Genomic DNA, 21,029 nt, shown 5'->3' on the forward strand with positions numbered 1-21,029 from the left:
CAGTGATACACTAACTGTTTCATCGAGTGGGATGCACCCACAGACTGTCAGTGGCTGCAGTGCCAGCATCTCTCCGCCTGGAGTAAGTGCCACGCACAGACCAACGTCAGACCCTACCCAGTGGCTTTCAAATGCCCGCTGCAACCCCTGCCACAGCCCCTTTCCTCCCAGGGATGACCTATGAACCAGCCGACAATCCATTGCAGGAGCGCAGCGCACCTACCAGCAGCAGCAGCGGGCATCCCCGACCACCAGCGACACAGAGGGCTGACAGCGGTGCACCAGAAACGGGGGTGATTCAGAGGACACGGCCGGGGCTCCGGACCTGTGTGGGCTCTGTGTGTGTGTGGGGGGCTCTGTGTGTGTGCGTGTGTGGAGATCTATGTGTGTGTGTTGGTTTTGTGTGTGTGGGGGGGTTCTGTGTGTGTGGGGGGGGGCTGTGTGTGTGTGTGGGGGGCTCTGTGTGTGTGTGGCTCTGTGTGTCTGGCTATGTGTGGCTCTGTGTGTGTGTGGCTCTGTGTGTGTGTGGCTCTGTGTGTGTGTGTGTGGCTCTGTGTGTGTGTGTGGCTCTGTATGTGTGTGGAGGGGCTCTGTGTGTGTGTGGCTCTGTGTGTGTGTGTGCCTCTGTGTGTGTGGGGATCTGTGTGTGTGTGGCTCTGTGTGTGTGTGGCTCTGTGTGTGTGTGGCTCTGTGTGTGTGTGTGGCTCTGTGTGTGTGTGGGGCTCTGTGTGTGTGTGGGGCACTGTGTGTTTGTGTGGGTGTGGATCTGTGTGTTTGTGTGTGGCATTTGCGAGAGATTAAGCTATTGGCATTGTAAATGACAATGCCATTTATTCCTCTGTTTTCAATAGCTCTAACTTTTGCAAAGTCTAGACCGTTGCATTGTAAATGCTTGTTTCAAATTCCGAACAGGTCTTCAGCTGTAACATCTGTCTGGCAGACTTATTTTTTTTAACTTTTATTAATTTCCGGCCTTCTCCACAATCCGTTCTTAATACTTTCTTCTAAATGACCAAATATCGTCCATCAGGTAAGATGCTTCTAATACTAACACATTAATTAAGTGGTAAATCCTTTATAGGAACTCTTTAATGACTGTTTAACATGCATTTCCGATTAATATGTATAGGAATGGTATCGAAGGCTGTGGCCCTATTAGTGTAAACTCAATCTAATCGCTCTTTGTATGTTCATGATTCACGTCAATCACACAAAGGGATTTGTATCGCTCAGCCATATGAGACCTATATGCAGTCCCTTTTGTGCAACATTCAACCCATTGGTAGCCTGAAAAAATGGCAAATAACCTTCGCATCATTTCCACATTATAGCATTAGAGATGGCTGTATGGGCTCGAGGATTTCGAAGAGCATCACCTTTATCTGTTCTGAATATCCCAACTTATTCACAGCTAGTAAGTGCTGTGTCATTCATCTTCTTTTTCGATCAGTTACAATAGCAATTAGTGTACAGAGTCTTAGAACTAACTCATCCCAGAAGGATGTATTTTGTCATCCTTGCATAGCACAAATGTTACAGGGTAATCAAGGTGAAACCTCTCAGCCATGTTTTTGTTTTCCAATTCAATCAGTACATATTTATACAATTATATGTTCATGAGCGTTCCTACTGAATACGCTCCAACGCATACATGGACTAAGTCACTTCAAAAAAGAATATCACCACAACAACAATACATCAATGTAGAGTACAATATTTAATTCATTGTCTCTAATCAAATAATTAATAGTCTACAAAATTTCTCATCGATTTCAGAAGTAAAAGGTTGCCCGAAAGGAGCGTGCACAAAAGAAGTGATCGAAAAGTGTGTACAGTGAGTAAAGAGAGAAAGGACAATAAATAGACAAATTGTTCACTTTAGTATTCTGTAATTACGGTCTCACAATTTTCCGTAACAAAACAACCTGGCCCACAAAGTAATAATTGATAACAACTGATATCAGAATAAACTAGATACAGACAACCATGTCAATTGTGTGCACTTTATGTTACAAATGTGGGTCCACGGTGGAAATAGTATCGTCGACGTTTCGACTCGACTTATGGTCATCCGGTAAATTAGACCTGGACCGTGCGAGTCTTCATCAGGACAAACATTAATAGGGCAACCAAGGGTTAAAGATGACCCCAAAGGTGAATGGCCAAGCAAGGACTCCTCCTTGGTCAGCCGAGTGGGATTCAAATCTTTCTTAAGATGAATAAATCATCCATCGGATTTTCGTCAAGGGGCCAATCCTGAGGATATTTCCTGTCAGCCGTTTCTTGGACTCGACTTAGTCCCTATGCCAACGCGATCAAGAAGCTTAAATTGATTGCTTGATTCCAAAAACCGCTCCTGTCTCGCACAGATCAGCAAGCAGGCTGCCGTTGTTGCAGACTCCTAAACACCCTAGTTCCACTCAGTTCCGAGCTTCTTGATCGCGTCAACATGTTTCATGCTACCCTTAGCATTTCTTCAGGACCATGCAGGGACCCTGAATAAGGGAGCAATGAATATTTAATAAGACTAATAATCAGAGCATGCATTCATACTAAATTGTTTCTATGCACTAGTAATCAGGCCCTGAGAGATTTCACATAATTGGTGACCCTATTGCAAACACACCTTGGTATCAGCTATAAATATGGTGAGAATGCACTATATGAATGCACTTAACATAAAATAACATAACACAATACCTCTCCTGTTTATCTATGTCTGTCAAGAAAATGTATCAGATTCCACCCATATGAAAATTCACAAGCCTCCACATCTAGGGACAAGTTGGTGTAAAAACAAAGTTGTACACTTTTTTTTCATATATTCAAGGTATGTGTTTATTCCTTCTATTTTTTCTTAGGTCAAAGGGAAATTTGGAGGTACATTTACTAAGATTTTGCGCTGTGTTTACATCACAAAAGTGACGCAAAACGGCGCAAAATATTTTTTCCTAATGAACTTTCCAGCGCTAAACAATGTTTAGCGCTGGAAATAACGTAAAAGTAATGTCAAGCAGCGCAAAACAGTAGATTGGGTTTAGCATGAGAAAACTGCGCCCTTTTCATCTAGGCGCAAGGAAGGAAAAATTATTTCAATTCTCCTTCCTTTTCCAAATTTGCATGCATGCTGCACTGTGCAGCATGCATGCAAAGTGGGAAAATCTTTGCATAGAGCATAGTATTTTGTACAGGAAGGTTACCCTTCCTGTACAAAACCTATGCTACACTCATGCACACACCCTAGCGCTGTCGCGCTAAGGTGTGTGCGTGGTGCACGGCAGCTGAAATCAGCGCCGGTGTACCAAAAGGGGAGGAGAGAGAGAGCCATGGGGCATATTACCAATGATTAGCGATATTTATCGCTAACAAGGCTTAGCAACAAATTTTTTAACGCTAAGCATCGCCGGAAATTATCGCAGAGATAACTTGCTATTAGCAAGGTTTATCTCAGAAGAGATAACAATCCTCGCGCTAACTGCCAAATGAGAGATTATCTCTGGAAAACCAATGATAATCTCTCGAAGTTTGGCGTTAGCTTGATGATAGGGGCTCACAAACTTAGCCATGATATCCACCTTCCATAGGATATCATGGCTACGTCAGGAAAATACCAGGTGTAAAAAAAGCAGCGCTATCCGCAGTTAGCGCTGCTTTTTTTTTTATCACTAACAGGGTTCGCGAAATCCTTGATAATAGGAGAAATGTCGCTTAACAACATTTCTCCTATTATTTTTCTCTGGAACGCCCCCTTTGCATCTCATTAGAGATGCAAGGGGAAGCGTAGAGAAAAAGGGTGCTAACATGCAAATTTGTGTGTTAGCACCCTGTTGCTGATAGGGAGATAATTTTATCTCCGCTTTCTTGGCTCTTAAAGCCAAAAAAGCGGAGATAAATCCCTTGATAATATGCCCCCATATCTTTAAAAATATGGCGCTTTCCTGCTCCCTCCATGTCGCGCAACGCAGCCTCGTGGGGGCTCAGTTGCATGGAGATTTTGCAAACGTCCCCCTTGTCTTTTACGGTTTGTTGCAATGGTGTATAATGCCCAATTAACTTGTAAAATGTCTATACTTTGGATGGAATATTAGATCAGCAACACCATGAGATAAGAGGCGGGAGTGGATTGTTGATCGTCGAACCCTGGGCTCTGTCTAATGTTGAACGACACTCGGGCAGTGTCAAAATATTGCTTTTCCTGCGCTCTACCAGGCTCTCCACCCCCTTGCCTTATTTACCTGGACTCACATGGTTTTCGTCCCAAATGTTCCCCTCGCTCGTCTCCCCTTTCTTGCTGACAGATGACAGCACACACGGAGCACGCCTTGTTTATTTATGTTCCCCTATAGGAGCTGTGACGTGTGCTGTCAGTTTCCTCTCCCCTGGACAGTAACCCTCTCCCACTTCCGTGAACGGCCTCCCGCTGACAGACTCAAGACCCCACCGGTCGCCTGCAGCGCACCACCCGGCCCTGGCTGCGGGGATAAAATAATCAAACGGGCAGGAGAGCCATCCGTCATTCGGGCATTAACAGGCCACGAATCCGTGTTGTGTGGGAGCAGAACTCATGCATGTGTAGAAGCTGCCCATCTGTGCCGGCGCTGAACGGGCAGAGTAGCCATCTCTCCGGGCACTGAGGAGGCCATGCACTATCTATCTCTGCAGCCACTGATGTGGCCAGGGCTATTCATCCTCCAGGCACTGAGGGACCATGGACTATCCATCTCTCCAGGCATGGTCTAAATATCTCTCTAGGCACTGAGGGAGCCACAGGCTATCCATCTCTTCAGGCACTTAGAAGCCATAGGCTATCTATCTCTCCAAGCACTGCGGGGGGCATGGGCTATCCATCTCTCCAGACACTGAGGGGGCCATGGGCTATCCATCTCTCCAAGCACTGAGGGGGCCATGGGCTATCCATCCTCCAGGCACTGAAGGGGCCATGGGCTATCCATCCTCCAGGCACTGAAGGGGCCATGGGCTATCCATCTCTCCGGGCACTGAGGAGGCCATGGGCTATCCATCCTACAGGCACTGAGTGATCCACAGACTATCCATCTCTCCAGGCATGAGCTATCCAACTCTCCATGCATGGGCTATCCATCTCTCCAGGCACTAAAGGGGCCATGGGCTATCCATCTCTCCAGGCACTGAGTTAGCCATGGGCTATCCATCTTTCCAGAACTATCCATCTCTCCAGGCACTGAGTGAGCCATTTACTATCCATCCTCCAGGCACTGAGAGTGCCATGGGCTATCCATGTCTCCAGGCTATCTATCTCTGCAGGCCCAGAGGGGAACATGGGCTATCCATGTCTCCAGGCTATCTATCTCTGCAGGCCCAGAGGGGAACATGGGCTATCCATCCTCCAGGCACTGTGGGGGCCGTGGGCTAACCATCTCTCCAGGCACTGAGTGAACCACGGGCTATCCATCTCTTCAGACACTGTGTGAGCCACGGGCTATCCATCTCTTCAGGGACTGAGTGAGCCATGGGCTATCCAGGCACTGAGTGAGCAACAGGCTATACATCTGTCCAGGCACTGAGGGGGGCATGGGCTATCCATCACTCCAGGCACTGAGAGGGCCGTGGGCTAGCTATCTCTCCAGGCACTGAGGGGGGCATGGGCTATCCATCTCCCCAGACACTAAGGGGGCCATGGGTTATGCATCTCTGCAGGCACTGAAGGGGCCATGGCCTATCCATCTTTCCGGGCACTGAGGAGGCCATGGGCTATGCATCTCCGCAGGCACTGGGGCAGCCATGGGCTATCCATCTCTCCAGGCACTGACGGGGCCATGGGCTATCTATCTCTCCAGGCATGGGTTATCCATCTCTCCTGGCACTGAGTGAGCCATGGGCTATCCATCTCCCCAGGCACTGAAGGGGCCATGGGCTATTCATCTCTCTTGGCACTGAGTGAGCCCTGGGCTATCCATCCTCCAGGCACTGAGTGATCCACAGACTATCCATCTCTCCAGGCATGGGTTATCCATCTCTTCAGGCACTGAAGGGGTCATGGGCTGTCCATCTCCCCATGCACTGAGTTAGCCACGGGCTATCCATCTCTCCAGGACTATCTATCTCTGCAGGCACTGAGGGTGCCATGGGCTATCCATCTCTCCAGGACTATCTATCCCTCCAGGTACTGAGGGTGCCGTGAGCTATCCATCTCTGCTGGCACTTAGTCAGCCATGGGCTATCCATCTCTCCAGGCACTTAGAGGGCCATGGGCTATGGCTTTGCTTGCCCTGACGGGTTTAAATTTCTCCATTCCCCTAGGCCTACTGGCAAAGGCGGGGGTGTGGGAGTGATCTTTAGATCCTCCTGCAACATTAAGGTCCTTAACTTAGACCCAACTCTGGGCACTGAGATGTTGGGGCTCTCTATTTTGACTCGCCCTGGGACAATTGTCACTGGCCTAGTCTGCTATCGCCCACCAGGATCATTCAACCTGTTACAGCAACAAGCGTTAATCACCACCTTGACCAATATCACCGTATCCCATCAAAAGTTACTTATCATCGGTGACTTTAATCTCTGGCGTAATGGTACACTTGACTCAGCTCTTGGAAACCTTCTTCAAGCCTGTGACAGTTGCGGTCTCTCCCAATTGGTTCTCACAGCCACCCACAAAGCTGGCCACCTTTTGGACCTGGTCTTTGCAGGACCAGATTTGGTGGTCATGGGAGACACCTTGCCAATGGACTGGACAGACCACTCCTTAGTTAAATTCTTTCTACACAAGAAACTGGATTCATACAAGGTACCGGCCCCAACTAGAGAAATTAAATGTAGAGATTGGAAAGCGCTCTCACGATTACACTCTTCTGGCGAACTGTTCCATCTGGAGTCGCTTTTTGATGTGAACAAAGGTGCGGATGAAAACTATAATTCCTTTTACACCAGTATTTCATTGGTCGTCGACTTGCGAGCTCCTCTAAAAACTCGGATCTTTAGAGGTAGAGACTCTGCTCCATGGTTCAACGACAATCTCAAAACTCTAAAACTGGGTTGTAAACAAGCAGAGAGGAAATGGAGACGCGATTACAATGAATTCTCTAAAGAAATATGGAAAACTAAGATTCTTGCCTATAAAAATCTCATTAAAAGATCTAAAGCTGAGTACTACTCCTCTTTGATCTGTAATACCGCTAATAACGCTAGGAGTATCTTTAACATCCTAAATAGCGTTACTAACCCGGACTCGTGCAAGAATGTGACTGTCCCGTCCCAAGATCTCTGTGACAATCTTGCCATATTCTTTAAAGAAAAAATCGACCTGATTCTTAAAGATCTGGACACCCCCCTTGACAGTGACTCTTCCCCTGAATCTGAACCTGTCCCACCGGTTAATCCAGTACCTGACTCGGCTCTGGTTCTGGAAAGGTCATTGCTCAGGTTCCTGCCGCTTACTTTTGAACATTTCTCCAATATAGCGAGAGGGATTGTTTCCGGCTCTCCTTTGGATCCGGTCCCCCCTAAAATTTGGAAGGAATTTGCAAATGAGTTTTTCCCCCACTCCATCTTATCTGCAATCAATCCTTGGTGACTGGTACCGTCCCTGCTCACTGGAAACGGGCGTTAGTCTCCCCCCTGTTAAAAAAACCCTCCTTGGATCCTGAGAGCTCAAAAAACTACCGGCCCATCTCACTGCTGCCATTCCCCGCCAAGATAGTTGAGCGGGTGGTTAGCAACACTCTCTCCACCCACCTGGAACAACTTCTCCTACTTGACGAGGATCAATTCGGTTTTCGGCCTGCCCACGGAACCGAAACAGCCCTCATCACCGCCATGGATGAACTTCAAAGGCGTGCAGACAGAAATCAGGCATCTTTTTTGATCCTGCTCGACATGTCTGCCGCCTTTGACACAGTAAATCATAAGATCTTGCTGGAGCGGCTGTTTGAGGCAGGGGTGAGAGATTCGGCATTGCGTTGGTTCCATTCGTTTTTACAGGACAGGCAGCAGGCGGTTTCAGTGCCTCCTTTTCAATCATCCTTTTCCCCGGTCTCGCATGGAGTGCCTCAGGGCTCTGCCATCAGCCCTATTCTTTTTAATGTATACCTTAGGCCACTAATCACGCTTAAAGGATTCGGCATTCAAATTGTTAATTATGCCGATGACACGCAGATGATTCTCTCCTTGGAAGGAGAGGAGTCCATCTCTGTGGAGGTCCTACATAACTGCCTAAGGAACACGGCAAGCTGGTTAAAGGCAAACTCGCTTCAGTTTAATGCCGGGAAAACTGAAGTGCTTTTCAACGCTGGAACAAGGATCCCTCGACCGTTTCCTAACAATTTATGGCCCCCGGAATCCGGTTCCACCGTACGGCCTGCGGACTCTGTCCGCAACCTAGGGGTCATGCTGAACCAGGGGCTCAGTATGGACACCCATGTACAGAAAACATCGGCCGGTTGTTTTGCCATTCTTCGCTCACTCAGGAAGGTTCTGCCCCTTTTACCCCCCCCTTGCCCGTGCCCAAGTGGTTAGATGTACCATCCTGAGCAGGTTGGACTACTGTAATGCCCTCCTGCTCGGGTCCCCTGAGTATCTACTGGACAGACTCCAAAGGGTCCAATCGTCGGCGGCTAAATTGGCTTTGGGGCTGCCTAGGAGATCTCATGGACCTTCTGCCCTGGCAAAACTACACTGGCTCCCTCTTAGACAGAGGAACCAATTTAAGGCCCTTTGTATAGTTTTTAGGGCTCTCCACGGGTGCGGTCCAGCTCCTCTAAGGTCCAAGTTTGTTTGGTACACTCCTTCCAGACACCTTCGCTCATCGGATGCCAAATTGGTAGTCGTTCCCAGATTTAGGAAGGTCAGAGCTGGTGGTAGAGCCTTCCAGGTGACTGCCGCCAGACTCTGGAACACTCTCCCCATCGAGATTAGGGCCACTAATGAACTTCTGCAGTTTAGGAAAAAGGTGAAAACCTGGCTTTTCCCTGGCTAGCCTTTCTTCCCTGGTATTTTCTTGCTGCTTCTGCCTCTATTGGGTTCTGTTAGCGCCAGGATGCCTGCAATGGTGACAGCCGCGCTTTACAAGTTCTTAAAATAAATAAATAAAATAAAATAAATATATCCAGGTACTGAGGTTGCCGTGGGCTATCCATCTCTGCTGGCACTGAGTCAGCCATGGGCTATCCATCTCTCCAGGCACTTAGAGGGCCATGGGCTATCCATATATCCAGGCACTGAGGGTGCCATGGGCTATCCATCTCTCCAGGCACTGAGTGATCTAAAGACTATCCATCTCTCCAGGCATGGGCTATCCATCTCTCCAGGCACTGAGTGAGCCATTTACTATCCAATGCTCCAAGCACTGAGGGGATCATGGGCTATCCATCCTCCAGGCACTGAGGGTGCCATGGGCTATCTGTCTCTTCAGGCACTGAGGGGGCCATGGGCTATCCATCTCTCCTGGCACTGAGTGAGCCATGGGCTATCCATCTGTCCGGGCATGGTGTGAGCCATGTGAGCCATGGGCTAGCCATGTCTCCAGGCTATCTATCTCTGCAGGCTCAGAGGGGGAACATGGGCTATCCATCCCCCAGGCACTGTGCGGGCCGTGGGCTATCCATCTCTGCAGGCACAGAGGGGGAACATGGGCTATTCATCCTCCAGGTACTGTGGGGGCCGTGGGCTATCCATCTCTGCAGGCATGGCCTATCCATATCTCCAGGCACTGAGTGAGCCACAGGCTATCCTTCTCTCCTGACACTTAGGGGCTATGGGCTATCTATCTCTCCAGACTGTGTGAGCCACGGGCTATCCATCTCTTCAGGGACTGAGGGAGCAATGGGGTATCCAGGCACTGAGTGAGCAACAGGCTATACATCTGTCCAGGCACTGAGGGGGGCATGGGCTATGCATCTCTGCAGGCACAGGGTGAGCCACGGGCTATCCATCTCTCCAGGCACTGAGGGAGCCATGCTCTATCCATCTCTGAAGGCAGTGAGTGAGCCACGGATATCCATCTCTCCAGGGCTATCCATCGCTGCAGCCACTGATGGGGCTATGGGCTATCATCCTCCAGCCACTAAGTGAGCCATGTGCTATGCATCTCTCCAGACACTGAGGGGGCCATGGGCTATCCATCTCTCCTGGCACTGAGTGAGCCATGGGCTATCCATCTGTCCAGGCACGGAGTGAGCCATGGGCTATCCATCTCTCCAGGCACTGAGGGGGCCATAGGCTATCCATCTGTCCGGGCACGGAGTGAGCCATGGGCTATCCATCTCTCCAGGCACTGAGGGGGCCATGGGCTATCCATCTCACCAGGCACTGAGGGGGCCATGGGCTATGCATCTCCGAAGGCACTGAGGCAGCCATGGGCTATCGATCCTCCAGGCACTGAGTGATCCACAGACTATCCATCTCTCCTGACACTGAGGGGGCCATGGGTTATCCATCCCTCAGGCACTGCGGGGACCATGGGCTATCCATCTCTCCAGGCACTGAGGGGGGCATGAGCTATCCATATCTCCATGCGGTCTCCAGGGGTACGAGTAGGTGATTCACTGACGAGGCGTGCTCAGCTCAAAGTGTGACTACGAGCCCCTCCACCTCTCCAGACCGTGGGGCAATTCTGAACCTCATTTAAAATACTACGAGCCATTGTGTTAAAATCATATGTATTACAGTGCACACACAGTAGGTGTGGCACATTACTTATCACTAATTATTCATTCACCTCACTTTTTAGGTCACTTAGGAGGGAAACGCACAAGGCTGGCCCCTGTGTGGCCCTGAGGAAGAGCCCTGGGGAGGCTCGAAACATGTTGACAAAGCCTAGAGGCTTTTAACTCATTACGGGTACTTTTTTCTCTAGCACCCCTGCTTTTAATATACTGTCTAGGAGCTGGAATAAAATATTTCACCCACCAGTCAGGTATTTTTAATTTAATTTTTCCATCCACCCCACCAACACTGCACAACACATAGTCCCATATTAGTGGTCCTACGTAATTTCACAAGTGAAGCACACCTCAATCTGCAGCTGATTGAGAGGACCCCATTCCCCAATGATGAAGTATGTCACCAGTGGGAAACCCTGGTGAGTGAGGGGACTCAAGAAAACAATTGTTTTTCTTGTCTGAAACCAGACCCTTCAACTCAAATTGTTTTTGGGGGCCATAAACCACCCTGGCTAGGTTCTATATCCGGTATTCTGTTTTTTCTGTGTACAGGGCCATGGGCTGGCCATCTCTTCAGCCATTGAGGGGACCATGGGCTATCCATCTCTCCAGGCACTGAGGGGGCCATGGGTTATCCATCTCTCCAGGCACTGAGGGGGCCATGCGCCATCCAATCTCTGCAGGCACTATGTGAGCCGCGGTTATCCATATCTCCAGGGCTATTCATCTCTGCAGCCACAGATGGGGCTATGGGCTATCGTCCTCCAGGCACTGAGGGGGGCATGTGCTATCCATCTCGCCAAACACTGAGTGAGCCAGGGGCTATCCATCTCTCCAAGGAAGCACTATCCATCTCTCCAGGCACTGAGTGAGCCACGGCTATCCATCTCTTCAGGGCTATCCATCTCTGCAGCCACTGATGGGGCTATGGGCTATCATCCTCCAGGCACTGAGTGAGCCACAGACTATTCATTTCTCCAGGCACTGAAGGGCCATGGGCTACCCATCCTCCAGGCATGGAGGGGGCCATGGGCCATCCATCCTCCAGGCACTGAGGAGCCATGGGCTATCCATCCTCCAGGCATTGAGGGGGCCATGGGCTATCATCCTCCAGTCACTGAGTGAGCCACGGTCTATGCATCTCTCCAGGCACTAAAGGGGCATGTGCTCACCATCTCTCCAGGCACTGTGAGGGGCATGGGTGATCCATCTCTCCAGGCACTGAGGGACCATGGGTGAACCATCTCTCCAGGCACTGGGGGGGGGGGGCATGGGTTATCCATCTCTCCATGCACTGAGGGACCATGAGTGAACCATCTCTCCAGGCACTGGGGGGGGGCATGGGTCATCCATCTCTCCAGGCACTGAGGGACCATGGGTGAACCATCTCTCCAGGCACTGGGGGGGGGGCATGGGTTATCCATCTCTCCATGCACTGAGGGACCATGAGTGAACCATCTCTCCAGGCACTGGGGGGGGGGCATGGGTCATCCATCTCTCCATGCACTGAGGGACCATGGGCTCACCATCTCTTCAGGCACTGAGGGGGCATGGGCTCACCATCTCTCCAGGCACTGAGGGGGCATGGGCTCACCATCTCTCCAGGCACTGAGGGGGCATGGGCTCACCATCTCTCCAGGCACTGAGGGGGCATGGGCTAGCCATCGCTGCAGGCGCTGAGCAGGCGGTGGCCTCTGCACCTGCTAGAAAACGCCACGGGCCATCCATGTGTGTAAGCACTGAAAGAGCTACTGGCTATCCATCTCTACAGCTGCAGATGGAGGCATGGACTATCCATCTCTTCTGGTGCTAAGCAAGCTGTGGTATCTCCTTGTGCACGAGAAGGCCAAGGGCTAACCATCTCTACAGGCATTGAGTGAGCCATGGGCTAGCCATCTCAGGAGATGCTGAGCAGTCTGTGGTTCATCTGCTGGAAAAGGCTATACATTTGTATAGGCGCAGAGAGAGCTCTTGCCTATCCATTCTCCAGGAGCTGAGGGGAGGCACTGAGGGGGGCATGGGCTATTCATCTCTCCAGGCACTGAGGGTGCCTAGGCTGTCCATCCACAGGCGTAGACAGGCTCTAACGAATTCATTTTCAGGATCAGGTTATCGGCCATCCCTTTGTGTAAGCAATGACTGGGCATTGGCTAGGATGGCTCAGTGACCTGAATGTTCACCACTCACAAATGTAGTCCTTGCAGGTCATAAGCTTGAACCCTGTCAAGACAGAGCCGGCCTCCCATCCTTCTGACGGGGTTACATTGAGTGCCATAAAATGGGTAATAGTAACATCTGTTATTTACAGGGTATAGAAAAGGCAGTGGTGCTAAAGGATGCACTATATAAAAAATCAAGATCTTATTGTTCTCATTAATCTGTCTAGACGCTGAGAGCGCCAGGCACTATCCATCCAAGCAGGCCATGGGCGATCCATCTCTGCAGGCGCTGAGCAGCTGTAGAATCTCTATCTGCAGGAGAAGGACATAGGTCATCCATGTGTGCAGGCACTGAGAGAGCTATTGCCTATCCATCTCTACAGGCGCTAAGTAGCTGTGGCCTCACCATCTGCAGGGAAAGGTCTAGGGGCGTCTGTTTGTGGAGGGGCTGAGACAGTCATTGGCTATCCAACTGTCCAGAGCTGAGAAGGCCATTGGCTATCCACCTGTCCAGCGCCGAAAAGGCCAAGGGCTATCCAACTATCCAGAGCTGAGAAGGCCATTGGCTATCCATCTGTCCAGCGCAGAGAAGGCCAAGGGCTATCCACCTGTCCTGCGCTGAGGCCATTAGCTATCCAACTGTCCAGCGCTGAGAAGGCCATTGGCTATCCACCTGTCCAGCGCCGAAAAGGCCAAGGGCTATCCAACTATCCAGAGCTGAGAAGGCCATTGGCTATCCATCTGTCCAGCGCAGAGAAGGCCAAGGGCTATCCACCTGTCCTGCGCTGAGGCCATTAGCTATCCAACTGTCCAGCGCTGAGAAGGCCATGGGCTATCCACCTGTTCAGCGCTGAGACGGCCATGGGCTATCCACCTGTCCTGCGCTGAGGCCATTAGCTATCCCCCTGTCCAGCGCTGAGAGGGCCATGGGCTATCCACCTGTCCAGCGCTGAGAAGGCCATGGGCTATGGATACACAGGAGTGGGCAGGCTGCAGCTAGTCCATTTGCAGGGGCCGGTTATGGGCCATCAATCTGTGCTGTAGAGGAGAGGGCCTGGGTGACAGATGCATTCTTTGGAGATCATGAGTTTGAATTGTGACAAGTCACGGTCAGCCTTCCATCCTACTGATGTGGTTAAATTGAGTGACATCGTTTGGGTAATAGAAACATCTGTTATTGACAGTTACTTAAAAAGGATGGAAGTGTAGTAAGAATTGCTGTATAAAAACAAGTCCTTAGTTTATTGTTATAATTATTAATCTGTCTAGACACTCAGCGAGCTAGGCACTACCCATCTGCTGCAACCTGCAGATTCATCTGCACAGTTAGGCCATGGGCCATTCATGTGTGCATGCTCTGAGCCGGCTATGGGCTATCCGTCTGGCTAGGCCTGATCAGTCCATGGGTTACACTCCTGTGCAGGAGCTGAGCAGTCCATGGGTTACACTCATGTGCAGGAGCTGAGCAGTCCATGGGTTACACTCCTGTGCAGGAGCTGAGCCGGCCATTGGCTATCCATCTGTCTAGACCTGATCAGTCCATGGGTTACACTCCTGTGCAGGAGCTGAGCCGGCCATTGGCTATCCATCTGTCTAGACCTGATCAGTCCATGGGTTACACTCCTGTGCAGGAGCTGAGCCGGCCATTGGCTATCCATCTGTCTAGACCTGATCAGTCCATGGGTTACACTCCTGTGCAGGAGCTGAGCCGGCCATTGGCTATCCATCTGTCTAGACCTGATCAGTCCATGGGTTACACTCCTGTGCAGGAAGTGTGCCGGCCATTGGCTATCCAACTGTCTAGACTTGCTCAGTCCATGGGTTACTCTTCCGTGCAGGAGCTGAGCAGTCCATGGGTTACAGTCCTGTGCAGGAGCTGAGCAGTCCATGGGTTACAGTCCTGTGCAGGAGCTGAGCAGTCCATGGGTTACAGTCCTGTGCAGGAGCTGATCAGTCATGGGTTACACTCCTGTGAAGGAGCTGAGCACTCCATGGGTTACACTCCTGTGCAGGAGCTGAGCAGGCCATGGGCTACATTCCTGTGCAGGAGCTGAGCAGTCCATGGGTTACACTCCTGTGCAGGAGCTGAGCAGTCCATGGGTTACACTACTGTGCAGGAGCTGAGCAGGCCATGGGTTACGTTCCTGTGCAGGAGCTGAGCACTCCATGGGTTACACTACTGTGCAGGAGATGAGCAGTCCATGGGTTACACTCCTGTGCAGGAGCTGAGCACTCCATGGGTTACACTCCTGTGCAGGAGCTGAGCAGGCCATGGGTTACATTCCTGTGCAGGAGCTGAGCACTCCATGGGTTACACTACTGTGCAGGAGCTGAGCAGTCCATGGGTTACACTCCTGTGCAGGAGCTGAGCCGGCCATGGGTTACACTCCTGTGCAGGAGCTGAGCAGGCATGGGTTATACTCCTGTGCAGGAGCTGTGCTGGCCATTGGCTATCCATCTGTCTAAACCAGATCAGTCCATGGGTTACACTCCTGTGCATGCTCTGAGCTGGCCCATAGCTATCCGACTGTCTAGATCTGATCAGTCAATGGGTTACACTCCTGTGCAGGTGCTGAGAAGGTCATTGCCTATACATCTGTCTAGACCTGAGCAGTCCATGTGTTACACTCCTGTGCAAGAAGTTAGGGGGCAATTGGCTAACCGTCTGTGTAGACCTGATCAGCCCATGGGTATCACTCCTGTGCAGGAGCTGAGCAGGCCAGTGGCTTTCCATCTGTCTAAACCTAATCAGCACATGGGTTACACTCCTGTGCAGAAGCTGAGACGGCCATTGGATATCCATCTGTTTATACCTGATCAGTCCATGGGTTACACTCTTCTGTGGCTCTGAGCCGGCCAATGGCAATCTGTCTGGCTAGACCTGAACAGTCAATGGGTTACATCTCTGTGCAGGAGTTGAGACGGCCATTGGCTATCCATCTGTCTAAACCAGATCAGTCCATGGGTTGCACTCCTGTTCAGGAAACCCATCCGGGGACCAGCCATAACTCTTTAAGCGCAGCGGGCTGACCAGAAATTAATGCTATTGTATTAGTGCATTTACAGAGTGCTTCATACTCTTAATGAGGTTGCTAAGCAATCTGATTTGCAGGGAACAAGCGGGCGCCATTTTGGGTTGCATGGTTGAAAAGTGTGTTGGTTGAAGTGTGTCCTGCATGGGAGGAATTGGGTTGGATACATGGGATTGGACCTGGAGATGTGCTCTAAACGGGAAACAACCTTTACAACGCAGTCATTGCATCATACTACCTTTACAATGCAGTCATTACAGCGCAACATCCTTTACATCGCATGTCATTACAACGCAGCCATTACATCGCATGTCACTACAACGTATGTCATTACAACGCATGTCACTACAACGCAGGCAATACATTGCAAGTCATTACAACGCATACCATTACAACGCATAGTACCCTTACACTATCTGACACTTACCCTACTGTTGCACTCACTGGAGTTAGAATAGTAATTTTTACCCCTACACTATCCAACACTTACCCTACTGTTGCACTCACTGGAGTCAGAATAGTAATTATCACCCCATCACTATCCAATACTTATCTTAAATGTGATGTAATGGTATGCGATGTAATGGTATGCATTGTAATGGTAAGCGTTGTAATGGTATAATGCGATGTACTGGAATGCGTTGTAAAGGCGGTTTCTAAAAATGCGATGTAATGGCATGCAATGTAAAAGAATGCGTTGTAAAGGATGTTGCGATGTAAAAACTGTGTTATAAAGGCATGTATTGTAAATGTATGCGTTGTAACGTCATACATTCACTCTCAACATGGTGTGTTGGCATTACTGTGCATAAGAATGAAGTGCTTTGGAGTGTGGCTGGCCAAGGGCAGACTGCCAAAGTGTAAGGGGTGGGGGCGGGTCAACATACAGACAATCAAACAGCCTGGGCTCACCATCAAGCTCTGTCCTACTTTCCTATCTGCCTTATGTGGTATAGAATAGAACTAGTACAGCCTGTAAATCCTGGAGACAAAGCAGCTCCCCCCTGTGATGGTTCAGGTCACTTCTCCCATGAGGCCTGGGGTCGAGACATCTCTAAACACAGGGCCATGCTGGCAATAATGTCACTCTGGGAAATTCCTTGGAAATTGCAGGCTTGGGGCTGCTTTCAGAGCAGGGTGGGCTGCTATGATCCATGGTTAAAGCCCCACTGTCCATTCCATTTGCAGCCTCCTTCCGAGTGGGGCTAATTTGAAAATATTTGCCAGGGCTGGTTTTGGTTTCTGGCCTTGCCTCAACTGGCCTTTTCATCCTCAGAGTGAACTGTGTTTGCCACCCTGTGTAGGGAGTGGAGACCCTGAATTTAATTCCTCTGCATCTTTCAGTGGACTCTGAACTCAGCTCAGGGGCGAGCAGGGACCCATAAAACGTTGTTTTGCTGTAGGAATGCAATGGAGCCCTGTTGCTGAACAGTGTGCATGTTTGTTCGTAAGCTGGCGCACCTCAAACCACACATTGCCTTATTGACAGCCATGTTGAAACAGACGATAGACATGTGAAAGCCACTTGGGATACACCCAATATTGTTGGTCTCACCAAAAACACAACGCAGTTACTTCCATACCCCATCCACAACTCTTTAACAAATAACAAATTTCAATTGGACAAAGGAACTACTAATAAACATTCATGTTTCCTTCAAAACCACTGAACCTATTACATAGTGACCTCCCTATCAGAAATAAAGGAAAAATCAGGCTGTGGAGGGGCTGCTTATGCACTCACCCTGTATTGTACACTTATGTGCTACGTTATGTCATCATTTTATTTGCGATGTATAGGTTCACAGTATGTGATATGCTATGAGATATATGCTTTTACAGAGTACATACATACATCATAACATCTTTGGCACCGAAGAACCAAAGTACAAGTAACCAGATGGCTGCTCGTAGGTTGAACAGTCGCATTTTTACCTATTTGCAGAAATGTAGGAGGCCAACTTCTGTGGTCCGTACACCAGGGGAAAGGTTTTCCATAACTGGTCTGCGGACTCTGAAAACGCCCTACCTCCAAATCATTAATATGTAAAAAGGTGGATACCAGGAACTTTTTGCCCTGTCTTTCATTATCCTAATCTTGCCAAAAGGGTTCATTTGGGTGGAAAACAATTCTTGCTAATAAAGAGAACCCCTGACAATGGTGTTACATTTTACAATCTTAATGTGTGCTTTTCCAGAATAAGGACTCTTAAACTATATTGCCTATCAGTATCGATGACATGTTACTCCTACACTATACCTTGTTAATGTAATATTTCCAATACCACTGATGATTTACACACATATGATTGTCTCTGTGCAATGTGTGTGTGATGTAAAGTGCTCTGACACCTTACACTGGTATGAGTGGTGCTTTAAAACTAAATGAATCTTCCGAGAGACAGTGGTTCTGGACACTTGAGGAGCACTGTTACAGGGTGGTAGTGTGGGAATCTGTGGCAGAGGTGGTGATTGTACGGGGGCGCCAACAGACATTGTCGCACAGGGCGCCACCAGCGCTAAAGCCGGCCCTGGCAGGAAGTTCTGGTTTGCTCAGCACACGGAGGGAATGTAACACTAACACCTTTTAGATGGAAAGAAAACTATCGACTTTCTAGTAGGAGTTCCTATGCACCAAGACCAAAGCTTTAAACTTCACACTTTTCCTTAATGGGAGTAGTGAAGTTTTGGTGCCTAGCTTAAATAGGGTTATCTTCCTGCAGACCTTCTAAACAACTGTGCAGCTTCATTCTGGTCTAGCTGTAAATTTGACAGTGTTCTTTAACCCCTTCGCTGCTGGACCGTTTTCGCCGCTGTGCGGTAAACAAACGAACAGGGCGGGGCCGTGAATAACCCCAGCCGTCATCCGCACACAAGCACCGCGGAGCATGACGGCTGGGGTTCGTCACCAGCATGCGAAGGGTTAAAGGACAGCTAAGGAAATCAGACTCCAAGTAAAGTTTTTCTGGACCCCCTCTGAGTCAATTTCTTACAGGTCAGGGAGAAGAGGGGAAAGCAAACACAATCACAACAGAAGGAACTCCCTTGTGACCTCTTAATTTTTCAGGGTATTCACTCCAATTATATGGGCATAATCATATAAAAAAACACATTTGTTTTACTTTCTCATTGTTTTTATTCTTGAAATAATTTTTTCATTCAGTATTTTCTTTTTTCATTATTTTTAGTATAAAAAGGTTTCTTTCTTATCACAAATTACATAATTAACATAAAAAGATCCAAATACAAAATTCATTATTCCTATTCCTATACTGTAAGGAAATCAGACTCTACAGGATATAGCAATTTGCCCCAAAAATAAAATTAGCACTTTTGTAAAAATCCATGAAAAATTGAAAATCATGTGACTGACCCTCCGTCTGCTGACTCCCGATTGCTGCACAGCCAATAAAAGAAGGGCGACGAGTAAGCTGGAGAGTTGTCTGCTTCCTCTCTCTCTTCTCTCTGAAGCTTGTGTGCCACCATTAGCATCCCATGGGACCCCCCGCTGCTCTCTCCCAGAATGTATAATAACATGCTGCCAGAAAAAAGGGGTGGCTCCTCCGCAATGGCGGAGGAGCGTCACCCCACTGGCTCAGAGCCAGCAGCAAAAAAATAAATCAATATATCATTATTGTTTTATTTTTAAGCTGCTGGCTCAGCCAGCGTGTGCAGGGAGGGGCAGGACCAGGACATGGGAAGGGGAAAGAGGAGTGCTATGTGCACTCTCTAAGTGAGGAGGTGCGTTTGGCCGGCCATCTCAGGCCGACCAAAACACACATGCGCACTTGGGTTTCTCTAACCCAGTTGTATTGTACAGGGTTAGAGAAACCCCACAGACTCCCTGACCTGAGCGGAACGTCCTTTCAGCTGACTCAGGACAATCCCCGGGCTGCACTGCAGTGCGGGGATTGGACAGGGACTCTGCAACATGTCACAGTATCAGCTGGGACAAGGAAGACCCAGCTACAGAAATGACTGATGGGGACCAGGACTCCTCAGGTGCTCCACCTCTTAAAGACAACCATCCTTCTGTATCCATTTCTCAGCAGCTCCTGCCCAGAGGAGTAGCTTAGACAGTGAGATTTGTGGGGTGTGAATCTCAAATTTCCCAACTAAAAAAGCAACTTGCTGCAGTGTAAATGTGTGAGGTGAATATGGTTTGGGATTGGCTGTTCAAATGAGGAGCAGACTCATTACTGATTTGCATTATGTGGGCTGATTTAGAGTGGGGCAGACAGGCATTCCGTTGCAATGGCAACAGACTACCCTGTCCGCCGAACTCAAGGTCCGCCCCACTGATTTTAAGTCAAGTGGATGCAAGTTTTACACCAACAATTTAAGATAAATTCTGTTGGTGTAAAACTTCCTCCGATGGCCAGCCGGAGTAGGGGCCTTTGGAAGGAAGGTATCTGACAGTCCACCTCATTTACAGTGAATGGTCGGATGGCTTTTTTATTCTTTCCATCACCGTCGGGACAGAGAAACAAGAAAAATGACCCCACACCGTGGGAGAACACTCCCTTAGGGTGGGTTCCATTGGTTTTTAAAAAAAAATAAGATCCTGCTTTGGGAGTTTGTTTTTGAAAAATAAAGAACTTTGGAAAAGTTTGATGACCAGCTGTCATGTTTGAAGGAGCCGTCTGTCCAACTTTTCCTAGATTGACAGGAGCTGCAATGATGGTGGTTCTTGCCAATGTATAGAAACGTCTGTGGGGTTGGTGGACATCTCTAAATTTGACAGACAAATTAAAGGCAGTAAAGTACTTCACCACTCCGTCTGCCAAACCCTAAATCAGGCTCTCTGTCTAGAGTGTCACAGTGGGCGATGGTTTGTAATGCTACGCCGAGATATTGCTAGTTGTTAGACTATTTGCAAGCTTTCATTCCATCACTTTGTAGGTGATTGATTGCCAGTGGGGTGCCAGGAAGCCTGAGACTAGCTTGCCTTTCTAGGGCTACTACTGCCAACGTTTGGGAATTCTAAAAGCTAGAATATTTGTATCCATTCAAGAAGTACTTCTTTGTGTGCAGATTTGCTACTTTATTGGTAAACTGTCCACTACATATATATTTAAGTTCCTGATTAAAAAAATTAACATGTTAAAACCTCTTCGCGAAATCAGGACAACGAGAAAAACTGACACAGATTTACCATGTGTGACTCAGGGCTCCATAGCTACAAATGCATTTATATTTGGGGG

This window comes from Lissotriton helveticus, chromosome 9 (assembly GCF_964261635.1).
Source record: "Lissotriton helveticus chromosome 9, aLisHel1.1, whole genome shotgun sequence".
Lineage (NCBI taxonomy): Eukaryota > Metazoa > Chordata > Amphibia > Caudata > Salamandridae > Lissotriton > Lissotriton helveticus.